Genomic DNA, 13,552 nt, shown 5'->3' on the forward strand with positions numbered 1-13,552 from the left:
CGGCAAACACACAAATCATTCCTGGGGGCGATTTAATGGAACCAACCTGAGACACAATAAATAGTGGATCTTGGTGTGAATTCTGAAACGATTCATTCAGGAACCTTTGCATTAATTAGTTTCGTAGGAAGGCAAGGTAGCATGGAAGCAATTAGGAAATAGGTTATTCCGTGACAAATCACCCAACAAGTTAAGTCCAGGGTTTCCCAATGTTGGTCCTGGGGACCCACTGTGTCTGCTGGTTTCCTTTCCAACTGAGCTCTCAATTACTTAACTAGACCTTTAATTGAACTGATCATTTGCTTAATTAGACCTTATTTTAATTGTTTTCAACTCTTAAACAGTTGCAGAGTTCAAGTTACTTATAAAATGTTATAGTTAACTTGAAATCTGCAACTGTTTAAGAGCTGAAAACTGAAAACTGAAAGCTGAATCCCACATTTATTTCCTGTTGGAATTGTTTTTATCAAGACACATATCTGTCTTCTAGCAGAGTCGTTGGCTTGTCGTCGTAGTGTTTTTTGTACAGTGGAATTTCAAGTTTTGTTTTTGCTTGACAAGTTCTGACTGCTCCGAGGGAGTTCCCACACATGTTAAGAGAGCTCAGGATGAGGTTGGAGTTCTCTCTCACACGCACTTGTACACACACTGCTTGCCTGGTTTAGCTAGTCCAGCCTCTCTGGGACGCGCTGGGGGATCCGATGACGTCATCGGCCAAGCTCCTTTTTTTCTATTCTGGGAAGTGACAGGAATAACCCTGTATGTCTACTGAGCACAGACCCTCTGAGCTCCGGCTTCTCCAGAACTTCGCAAAGGGAGAAATTCACTGACAGGTTTCTTCCCGCATATGACCGGGAGCAGAGTGTTTTACACAGAAAGAAAAACAGTCATTTTTGTTTTAGGTTAAAGTTGTCATTTACGTTTTCAAATCTCTCTGGGCTACCTTGACTTGGCAATTTTAGATACTATTTCTCTGTTTGGATGTAGTTGACCGCTTATGGATGCAAGCAACACGGTAAGTGGTGTATTTTAAAATGTTGAGAGTGATACGACATTATAGAATTTGACGGCGACAGGTGATTGAATACGTATTAAATTATGTTTATTATCGTAAGGATATGTGGGGAATACCCAGTTGCTTGCATGCAGATTAGGGAGTTTGCGTAACATCCTGAGGAATTTGCATAGTTGATAGGAGTGAAAGGAGGGGCGGGGGGGGGGGGGAGAATGCTTGAACTGGGGAGACGTTTTTCTGACAAAAGGTTAATTTTTTACAATTTTAGGCAGGAGTAACGCACGTTCTTTTGGTGACGAGTGTTCATGCAGGCTCTTGCTTTAATGTGTGTACGCTGTCACTGTCTCAGTGCGTGTGTGTGCGTGTGTGTGTGTGTGTGTGTGTGTGTGTGTAGAGGTGGGTGGAACGTTGGCCCGTTCCGGGAATGTTCCATGACGTATACGACTACAGGAAGGGGGTTAACAAGGGGCTCTGCTTGTGATCAAAGCAGATGTTTTCTGTGTGCAAAACAGAACCCTGCAAGGGATGGATCAAATTCACTTTCACAACTGGCATTTAACGACCGAAGTCAGCGTTCAAGCCTGTGACGGGTTCCCCAGAAAAATAAATACATAAAAAGTGCATGGCACTTTTTTTTTTTTTTTTTTTAACATGTAGGAAATGTATAGAGAATAGTTCCATGATTACTGTATATTGTAGTAAATGCTTGAATTTAGCTTCATTGGAAACAGATATGTTCCATTGCTTTGCCAATCAAGTACAACATGCAGATAAATACGGACACATACTGTGCAATTAGACTCAAAAGCAAAGGGATTGTGCCTTTATATGTGTGATGACAGTCTAGGTACCATAAAATGTAACTACTGATCCATAGGTAGACCTTCAAGTGGGTAAGGTAAAAAAGAACCAGGTGTCATCAAATTCTGTAATGCATAAAAATTAGTCACCTACCCCGCTGCCAGTAAATGAAAGCCTGTGTGGTATAAAATGTGATTTATTTGATCATTTAAACTACCAGCAAACAACAACATTAGCACTCTTCCACTATGAAATTGCTTAAAATAAAAGTACAGCATGTTAGTATTGATAATAGTGGTTCTCTCTAAGCTGTAATGGCAATAAGCTAATTTAAAGGGAAGCGGTAGGTGAAACAAGAATGCAAACATTCTAAACCATGACAATTGCAGTGAAATGGGTTGAATGAAATGGCTTAGGAGTAGCTATTACCAACAATATACATTAAGAGGAGGGATGCTGGGATTCTCCTGCAGCTGAACAAAACCACTTTGGCAGAGACATTTTTGAAAGGCTGACTGTCCTAAAAGAGCAACACTAATGAGTGACATTTATTTCTTGCTAGTTTTGTAACATAACCAAAATGTTACACATGTACCCTGGTGAAACTTAGCTTAGATAAATTAGGGGACTTTATGTAATACAGTAGTACCCTAAAAATCGTTTTATAAGTCGCACTGGTGTAAAAGTCCTTCCCCCCTTTTTGAGACTTCAATTTTAGGAAAACACCTTTTTTTTTACAATGGATTTTTTTCCTATATGCTCAACACAGATAAATAAAGAAAGATACACAGGTTTACTTTTGAAATAACCCTTGTTTGCAACATTTTATTGCATTAATAATTTTAGAGTGTTGTTTTATGTTTTTAGTTACTGCTAGAAACTATTCAGTTTTTCAAAATGTCTAAATAATTAGTTCAAGTAAATTTAAATGTAATGTCAAAATTCATCAAAATATAGATATAATATTACTACTGCACTGTAAATTCCAGTAGTAACAGTGTAAACCACTGACAAATGGTGCTTGAATGGATTTAAAAAGTAAAGTTCAAGAACATATCTTGTTCGCTTTACTGAACATTTCTTTCCAAAACCATACTTAGACAATAGTTCCAGCTGCATTGGCTTTTACAAGTTTTTATTGTATTAATTCAAATTTAAAATAAAAGTATTAAACAGTGCTGCTTGCATCAATTAAAACAAACAAACAAAAAAAAAAAACACAACAATTAACTAAACAGTGCACCACCTAGTAACCAGTAAACAAAAGATTTTAGTGTTGCATACGGTGCAGTACAATTGCATTACATTTCCAGCTGTACAAATGCATTCATTTAGTTTTGTTAATCAGAACCATAACCATACACATACTTTACAAGTGTACCACTGCGTTGCACTGACATGTAGAACAAGTTACAGTATGTAAGTCATTCAAAGTACTCCATTCAAACAAAATGTTTTCTACATCGGGCCATAACACACTCCTCTCCTCTATCAGCTCGTTTTCTTTCGCGATATTTTACGATGTTTAACTGTCTTTGTTTCGTCTCCAGTCACGTACTGTTTTTTTCAGCATTGCAATTGCCATGCATTTCGGCAAATTCAATAATGTGCTGACAGGTGTTTGGATGATCTGTTGAAGGCTGTCCTTTGGGAATGACTTTGAATTGTCACACTTGAATTTAGTTCATGATGACCTTATTTTAAAGTTTAATGACACCTGTAATTAATATGTTATTTGTAAATATCCTTGGATATGCGTGTAACTCACATACTCACATGTTATTAAATTATTCTCCTGCTTTCAAATCCTGTGATGGATGGAATGGATTGTTGGAGAGTTACAAATCTGTTATTTAGAATGAACTTGCCATCCAAAAGGCTCCGTAAAATAGCAATATTTGTTTCAGCAGTCACCATTGGTGCATGTTGGCTGCTGAGATCATATACTGCAGTATGTGTACTGTTAATAAAATACTAGTGCATAGTGAGGGCTATTTTAATGCTGGGCCAAAGGCTATTCCTGGTTTTTTTTTTTTTTTTTTTTTTTTTTTGGTGAACTTCCTAAAACCTCCCTTTTATTCTCTGTATTGGAAATGACTGAACTTGCTGACACCCTGAGGGAGTGTGAATACAGTGACGTCCTTGCTTGCTTCAGCGGCACAACAGGAAACACTCATGGCCTCCCCTCCTTCCTGCTCTGAGAAAGTAGTAGTCTTTTTCTCTCTCTCTGTTTCTGCAGCAGCAGAGCCAGCTGAGACCTACTTTTTATCTCTGCTCTCTGCAAGCAACCACTGCCAGCACCGCCGTGCCATTTTCCACTCGAATCAGCCAGCCAATCAGCACGCAGGTGTTTATGCTGAAGAAATATTACCTTTTTTTTTCCCCTGTATGAGCCGGTGAAGTGACAGAGAGAAGCGAACACTGTTACAGTACATTGGAATAGCTCACTTTACAGAGCATGTCAGTGCACACGACAGAGCTGAGAGAACCTGGATGCTTGGGCGATAATTTATCCCGGGGAGGCTCCATCACTCGCATAGTGCAGAGGATACACAGTCAGGTGGGAAGGGGGCATGTGAGAGGCTGCGTGCAATTTGAATCGGCCACTTGAATACTGCTGAATAATGATGGAAATTAGTGGCCTGTAGAGGTTTCTGTTTCAGTGAGTGCTGCTTTATCAAGCAGGAAGACTCACTTCTTTGCTATTTTCAGTTATAGACTTTCTCTGTTTTATACTGGTGCTATAATAATAATTCACTATTATACATATCTGAAGTATGAGTAAAATTACTTCATAATGCATTCTGGTGTCCATAATTTATACAGAGAAACGTTTTTTAAATTAAAAAATGAAAAGTGGACCCTTACAGTAGATCAGGCACAGACTGGAAATACTGTTTACTGTGCTGCACTGAATTGATATCTAGACACTGTGCTGTGTCTCCCCAGTAATGACATCCCTAGGGGAGACCAGGTGTACGACCACTGAAGTTGTTAGCTGCTGTTGTGTGATTGCCGTTGTGTGTTTGTGTGGTTACATGTATGTTTGTGCATGTGGGTTCTGACCTTTTGCTCCTCCTTTCTCAAACACAGGGTCTGTGAAATGATGGTGGATTGTGATTAGTTTAGGACTGCCAAGAGGGGTCGTGTGGTGCACAGAGGTGGGTCCCAGGAAATATTGTTCTATTTTGTTTTAAAGTCAACCTAAGTTAATGTTAAGATACAGTACATGCAAGGAGAAAAGAACAATGAAAAAAGAGCAATATTATCCATAAATGCCATTGAAATATAAGTTATGGTCTTATCCACAGCAAAAAGAAAATGTTAAGAACGACAAATTTATTGAACTGCATAACTATATTTATGTATATAGCCATTTTTAGGGTGCTTACTATTATATGAAACACCTGTGAGGTATTAATGGTTATTATATAATACTATAAGACTGCACTTATCTACAGTGCTTTAAATATTATGCATGTGTCTTTGTGTCTTTTTTGTTATATGATGTTATGTTTTTTAGAGGGGCTATAGGCTCCTCACTAATGCATTTAATATACTGTAAATGAGTAATTAGAAATGTTTTCTATAAAAAAAACCAAAGAAAAAAAATCAAGTACGATATAGTTTTAGAAATGGAACAGAACTGTGTTGCTTGATTTTTTTTTTCAATCTATCAAGTGTGGTTATAGGCAGGGATGGAAATAAGACTTCCGTTGCATAGCAGTTTGATTAATTGCTGGTTTTACTAGACGTTTTAATGTGATGCACCTAAGCTTGTTATCTATTCACGGGGGCTAATCAAGCATATGTTAAAACCTGGAATGGGTGAAACTGCTATGCAACTGGAGTCTTATTTCCATCCCTGCTGTACAGAATAAAATGAATCACACTGTGAAATGTATTACTGTTGTGAAATGCTTTCTCCTTTTGTATTCTGACGCTCTGCCAACTAAGCAAGCTGGGATCACATTCTAGTGAGAACACAAAAGCGTTCCGCAGCCAGTTGTATCATGGATTTGGCAGCAGTGTGTGGGTGGGCATTGGGTTTAGCTATGGGTAAAGGTCACAGGTTGCAGAACGTGGATGAACAAGCTGTTTGATAGGCACTGCAGCACAGGTTTTTCATTATGTTCTGTACGGAAATAACTGTTGAAATCAGCATTGTTATATAAAAAAAGATCAAATTGCCTTTCAGATATATAACATTAGAAAATAAACGTCATGAGGATAAAGTATGTATTTAATACAATGGTGCTTAAAATAACTAAATAAAAGGGACTACAATAATAATATTATTGCAGCATCACTATTAATGTACACCAGTAGTGAAAAATGACATTAACTCCTGAACATATTTAAAAAGAAAATATATTAAAATTGCCACTGTGTCATTTGGTACCTATAATACCTCACTGTTTGTTTTCAAATACACAGTCCCTTGAGAAAGATATGACAACCACACTAAAATGTGGAGAATCTTGTTCTTAATAGAAAAATTGGATAGTATGTATCAGCTGATTGATGCTGGTGTTTACTCTGATATTTCAGCTAACCTTTAAATACAGAGGTCAAGGATTTAACCCCTGAGCTGGGTGGCCAATAAAGTAAATATGAAATCCATTTGTTCTATAGCTCATGTCTGACAAGTGATTGGTTTTACCTGCAGTGAAAGTTCATTGAAAGTCAACAAGCAATATTTCTGAGCCCAACACTTCTTAGTGCAGGAATGGATCTGTTCCTGTGACAATGCAGTAGTACAGAGGCACATCTAGACAAGGATATACATATATTATACATGTCTAGCAGTAATTAAACAAATGGCATTTTAGAGTTAAAGCAATTGCATGTATCTTTTTAAACCTGCTCTTATACAAAAATATCAACTGTTTTATTGTACTGACCTACAGATAATTGTGCACTGCAATACAGTTGTGGCTTTTAGAGTAGAACCCTACATACTGCCGACAGTAAGTGTATAGCAATACAAACTGTTACTATGGGAACCGTGAGCACTGTGATGTCCTTCCCTGAGTCTGCTTGAGATTATAGTCGTATTAACAAAGACACAAACATGAGTTTAAGAGATAAAATTAACAAACAGTTTGTAGTGCTTTGTAATGACATTTCATTGTGATATAATACAAATAATATTATTTCTCATTGCACTGGTAATTGGAAAATAACGGTTATGCACATTCAGGGCAGCAGTGTGGAGTAGTGGTTAGGGCTCTGGACTCTTGACCGGAGGGTCGTGGGTTCATTCCCCAGTGGGGGACACTGCTGCTGTACCCTTGAGCAAGGTACTTTACCTAGATTGTTGTATAAATGGTTAATTGTATGTAAAAATAATGTGACATCTTGCAACAATTGTAAGTCGCTTTGGATAAGGGCGTCTGCTAAGAAATAAATAATAATAATAATAATAATAATAATAATAATGAAATCCACTGGAATAACAGCTATTCCTTTAGAGTTCACATTGCTGCAATTATTTTAGTTTTGCTGGTTTTCCTGAGAGAAAGAACTGCCTGGTGTAGATGTTGGGGCACACAACAGTGGATAGTTCTGCATTGCAAACTCCATAATGTTAATTGACAGAAATATACATTTTGCTACAAGTTTGAATCATTGACTAGAAATTTTAAATAAGTAATGCAAAGGGTTTTGTTTTTCTGAAATGCTTGCTTGAGGTTGGGGGGGGGGGGGGGGGGGTTGTCATCTTAGGTCATGCAGCGTGTGATAAATCAATTCTGTACACATCATTGTGGGAATTGAAACCATCATTTAACATTATATTTTCTTTTCTATGGTTAGTAGTACCCTTTTTTCAACGATAAACTTATTTTTTGTTGACCTTACTATAATTAACAGAATGTGTAAGATAATATTAATATTACATTTTCTGGTTGAATAAAAAAAAAAAGTGGAAATCATATTCTGCTGGCTTCTTACAAGTATGCTTAATCATTGTATTTGAAAAATGGAATTCATTAAGGTATAATTAAAAGTTCTGGGACGTTTCCACTAAAAATGAATGCCAGGCTTTAGCTTTTCCAGTCCTGCGTCTCTCAACAGGAGTTGCTATTATTTAATAAAATATGGAATTAGTTATCGTATAGTGGACAAGTGGAACATTGTCCAGAATAACAAAAACAAAAAATAAATATACACACATATATAGGCTACAGAAAATGTAAGACACTTTATTGACAATTTTGACAATCCTTCTATAGGTGCAAACTACTGATGTAGGCTATTGCCAAAGCATATTCCTATTTTAGTGGCGAAACTGAACATTGCATTCCAGTGATTTATCAAAAATAACAAACAAAAGTCTGGCCACCTGAGAGCAAGGTTTTCCATATCAAGGCTTTTATTATACCAACCTATACCCATTTCACATTACCTACTGTACATACAGACTGCAGGCATAAGGCTTCTTCTTTACTTGTGCTTGTTTAGTTTAAAAGCAATGAAACGTTCTTCCTTTTGCCCTTAATAAGTCTTAAAAATGAATGGAATGGACAGACATGGTTGTTGAGGGGATCTTGAATTTACCGGAGCTATGTTTAGACAATATGATGTTTAGTTTTAGAGCCAGCTGTATAAGCAGACAATGGAGTCAACCGTGATCTACACACTGCTAGACTAGTACTCAGAGGAATATTCATTGAGAGATATTGGCTGGTGTCATTCCCTAGGCAAGCGCATAATACTTTTCTGGTTATTAAAAAACAAACAGAGAACAGAAATAAATAAATTGGCTTTTTACAAGTGCCTCAATGTTTTCACTGCATATGTTCGGTTCAGGGAACTTGCTGCGTGTCTTTTTAAAAGTACAGCAAAAGCTCCTAGAACAGGTGGTAAACTTAAGACCAGTTATTACCAAAAGCCCAAAGCAGCTGGCACATATTTAAAGTATGCTTATGCACATTCACATAGCTCAAATGCAAACACTGTATTATGACTTGGAGGGTGGTGGCAGAAAGTTGGGATACATTCACTGTATGCATCAGGAGAGTTGAACCCAAAGAGGACCTGGAGCGTTAGCATGCTGGATGGGGACCTAGAGGTTCACTTTGCAGTGTAATGCCAAGAACTAACAAAAGTGGAGAAAGAGAAACTGAAGCTTGGCTGTTGGGAATGGCAGAGCAAAGAACAATGAGACAGAGCTCTATTCACAAGCTGTGTACAAGTTAAAGGCGTGGCAAAATAATTTGTAAGCCAATATGTGTTGTATAGAGAATTCCATGATCCTGTAAAGGTGTAGTACAAAACCTACCAGCTTAAAATTGTATTACTATTATATTTGTAATGTATACTTAAAATGAAATAATTAAAATACAATTATTTACACTGTAAAGCAGGTAAACAAGTAGCCAGTTGTTGGATATACCTTGGTGTGCGTAATTATCGTGTGATCATTTTTAAGAAATTAGCACCAGGATGAGTAGAGCATGATACAATTGTCCAGGAACATGTATTGTTCTGTAGTATTTTCTTAGTTTCTTATTAGGTTTTCCTCTATAACTGATGAATTAGCTGGCTTTGTTTGGTTGTTTGCCACCTTTCTGGGTGTGGTGAGTTCTGTTGCTAGTATTGTTTTTTTCTTTGGTCTTTATTTTGTACTTGTATACTGAGAATTTTTTTTTTTTTTATCAATTTCTTTACTGTATATTTTCTAGCAGTTTCGGAATTACTTTCATGCATTTCCGCGAGTCTAAACCTTATATTTCATCAATACAGGTATTTTGTGTGTGAGTGTGTGTGAGATAGAGGGAGGTGTGGTCACTTCCAAAGTGAATGCTTTGTTAATCTGCTCTTTTGTAGGTGTATACTGTAATATGGGACAAAATTATCAAACGTTGGTGGGTGTTAACCTGTGGTGAAAGGATAGGAATCTGTCATTTATTTTGTGCAAATTGTTATATTATGTTTCTCTGGGTAGTTGACAGGTATATTTTCTTTACAATTTAAATACCAGGCTTTTTATGATACTAATTTAAATATCAGGCATAAGCATTCTTTCAGAAAACGATACCATTAGGAAAGCATCTGAACAGATTCAATATATATTTATAGATTTGCCCCAGTTTTTGTGTCCGATTTCAAATGACAAATTAAAGTGTCACCTCTGCAACCCATTTACCGATCAGAAAGACCTCCATTGCTTCTGGGAAGACTTTTCAACTGCTGAACCTTGGCACTGGATATTACCAAACTTCATAACCCTGAAGGTAAGGGTGCAGCTTGGGAAATCTCTTCCTGGCCTTGTCAGGTGCCCAAGCAGCAGAAGCTCAATGATGGGAACTGAAAGGCGAGCGTTATTCGAACTACATTCGCATGCCTCCAAGCTGCAGTGCTTTTACTAAATCCGCCACTTAAGACCCCATGTACAGATTAAAGATTGAACCCCTTTCTTAACATCACAGACAAGAGTGTCCATTGCAAACATAGAGCAGCTTAGATATATGAAAATACAATACAAATTTGAGATTATGTATTTTTTTATTGTCATTTAAGTGTTAGCTTTGTGCTGCCATGTTTTTAACATCACTATCAGTTTTCATATTCACCTATCTGTGCAAACAACTGGGAATATACATATACAATATTATACTTCATAAGATGCTCTGTTGCACAGTCTTCATTAACAGAACAATCACATTGTGATATTTTTATTCTCTTAATCAAGACATGAAAAAAAAAGATATTTCGCTCTCACCATTCGATCTTGTACGTGTGCCAGATGGAGCTGCTTCAGGACAGAATGTGATTAACTTTTTAACCGTTGTAACTATTTAAAACGCAATAGCTAATAATATGCAGTGGGAACTGGAGTGACAGCAGAAAGAAATGACACTGACAATGTGCAAAATAGGTATTGTGAATGTCACACAGTTTTAATGAAATGCAGATTCCTTACATCACATTATAATGTTTGCGCCCGCTTAGTATCCAGATCCCGCCCAATTCCATGCTCTTTTCTTCATTTGAATGCATTTCAATATAATTGTAATGGATTAATGATGATAAAATGCAAATTTGATAATGGGTGCAGAACGCCAGATGAACACCATTCTTTACATATGCATTATGGGGGATTTGCACCCGCAAATCACTTTGCACTTATCCTTACATCTACCGCTTTATAACAAGCTTGAAAAATCAGATGCCAGTAAATCGGGCCCACAGTATTTTGAGATGCTCCCAAGATTCCCCTGGATTTAGCATCCTGTGTAGGTAGACACTGTAAATTGTCATTGCTTTTTAATACCATCATGTCAGAAATAACTAACAAGCACAAACTTTGTAGGCAAATGCTTTTACTTAGAGGAGTGTATGTATTCTGGAAGTCTGAGGGTAAAGGCCATACCAGATGCAATGCAATTTTTCATCAGGCAACAAGATACTTTCGCAGCAACATGACCATACACACCTGAAGCAACACAGACGTGATGCGACAGGTTTGAAAACTGACAGATCTACAAAACTATTACAAATTGCTATTGAGAAAACTATGATCAAGACTGTTACATATTCGACAACATGATGTTGAAATTATGAGAGTCTTCTGTGACGGTATTTGAACATATATGGCAATAAATCCTTACCAGGCGTATCTAGTTCCTTCTAAATGTATTCCCATATATTATATTTCATCTCTGTATCTTTATAATTGTGATGATCTTTGTCTCTGAGTATTTTTCAACGGTAGATATTATTTTTTCATTTTGGATACTGCTTCACTCAGTGAATTGAAGCTATTATCTGATTGGTCAATTCTGTTGTTGTCGCGTGAATCAATCCTATTCATTTCGCGTTGCCTGTGGTGTCACCTGTGGTGTGAAAGATACTTATCAAAAGTATAGATTCTGTTCATTTTGTCGCATCGCTGCCCATTTTTGCTTGTCACATCGCTTCTGGTGTGTAGCGGCCTTAAGGAGAGAAAGCTACTTAATAATGGTCTCATGAGTTACAAATCAATAGGAACATGGCTAAACTGCCCAAACTCTAAAACATCAGTGTGCAGGGCAATATATTCATGATTGACAAATACTGATGATATATATCTAGTAACCTATTCTGTCACATTTAAGCATACACAATTACAAAGCTTTGCAAATCATTAAATTAATGCAATTCACTAAAACTTTAACATCTACAGTTAAAGTTTACTGTATTACAGTAATTAAACATGCCATATAACAAACTTTGAAAGTCATCAAAGAATACAATTATTATTATTATTATTATTATTATTATTATTATTATTTATTTCTTAGCAGACGCCCTTATCCAGGGCGACTTACAATCGTAAGCAAATACATTTCAAGTATCACACTACAAGTAATAATACAATTAAGAGCAAGATAAATACAATGACTTTGGTTGAAGCAAGTACAAGTGTGACAAAATGCAATTCAATAATACAGCAGATAATAGTGTCAGTGGTAGTTACATCAGGATATGATTAAATACAAAATACTACAGATTAAACACTTGGCAGATTACAGTACTTTGAAGTACAGGATTAAATGCAGTAAAATAGGGGGCAGATAAGAGCAAGTAAAGTGCATTTAAGGAAGGGTGATAAGTGTCCCAGGGGAAAAACAGAGTTCTGCAGGTGCTGTCTGAAGAGGTGAGTCTTAAGGAGGCGCCGGAATGTGGTCAGGGACTGGGCAGTCCTGACATCTGTAGGAAGGTCATTCCACCACTGCGGAGCGAGGGTGGAGAAGGAGCGGGCTCTGGAGGAGGTAGAGCCAGTCTTCTAGTGCAGGTGGAGCGGAGAGGTCGAGTGGGGGTGTAGGGAGAGATGAGGGTCTGGAGGTAGCTGGGTGCAGTCTGGTCAAGGCATCTGTAGGCTAGTACAAGAGTCTTGAACTGGATGCGAGCGGTGATCGGGAACCAGTGGAGTGAGCGGAGTAGTGGAGTTGCGTGGGAGAAGCGAGGCAGAGAGAACACCAGGCGGGCAGCGGAGTTCTGGATGAGCTGGAGCGGACGGGTGGCGGACGCAGGGAGGCCAGCCAGGAGGGAGTTGCAGTAGTCTAGGCGGGAGAGTACCAAGGCCTGGACCAATTCAGTACAACTTTAAGAACAGTCAGTAGAACTTTAAGAAAAATCAGTAAAATGTTTCTGTTCTTTTGATACTTGCTTAACTTGCTTAACTGCAACAATTTAAAGCACACAGTGCTCCATTTAAAGTTTTGGTGGTCTGAATAATTCTGTAGATTTCACTGGCCTCAGTCTGCTGGTCCTTTTTTTGGCAGCTAAATCTCGTAGCCGTTTTAGCAGCAGAAGATATGTGCGTAAAACACCACATGCAATTCATCACGTGATTACAGATGCGTTCGGTTGATTAGACAGTACGGTTGATCAAAGATCGGATAATTGACTCTGTACTGTATTTGTCAGGCTGTACACAGTTTTCCACTTGAGCTTTCAGCTGCAGCTTCGAAATACAGTCTGAACTCATGTGATCCTAAATTTAGCAGTTCCCTGATGCTGTTTTCTCACAATGTATCACTGAACTAGCTGTTGTATGTATCACCTGTAAGATAGATAATTCAATTCTGCATCTGTCCTTGGATATTCCTCCTAGAAAATGAGATCCTGTTAAATATTAACCAAGTTTTATAGCAGTGTAGCATATATATATATATATATATATATATATATATATATATATATATATATATATATATGTGTGTGTATATATATATGTATATAATA

At 37.4% G+C, this 13,552-nt stretch overlaps 1 protein-coding gene across 2 annotated transcripts in view; it reads left to right on the forward strand.

Moving 5' to 3' along the window:
- Nucleotides 1-722: 722 nt before the first annotated feature.
- LOC117410911 (transcription factor HIVEP2-like) overlaps nt 723-13,552 on the forward strand; it is a 67,133-nt gene continuing 54,303 nt past the window's right edge. Inside the window, exons 1-2 of one of the 2 annotated variants that reach the window (XM_034017857.3) lie at nt 723-1,015; nt 4,910-4,977. The gene's annotated coding sequence lies outside the window, so the exon portion shown is untranslated. Of the gene's footprint in view, nt 1,016-4,049; nt 4,377-4,909; nt 4,978-13,552 lie in introns of those variants that run through there. The other variant, XM_034017858.3, reaches the window with a different exon arrangement.

This window comes from Acipenser ruthenus, chromosome 6 (genome assembly GCF_902713425.1).
Source record: "Acipenser ruthenus chromosome 6, fAciRut3.2 maternal haplotype, whole genome shotgun sequence".
NCBI classification, from domain to species: Eukaryota; Metazoa; Chordata; class Actinopteri; order Acipenseriformes; family Acipenseridae; genus Acipenser; species Acipenser ruthenus.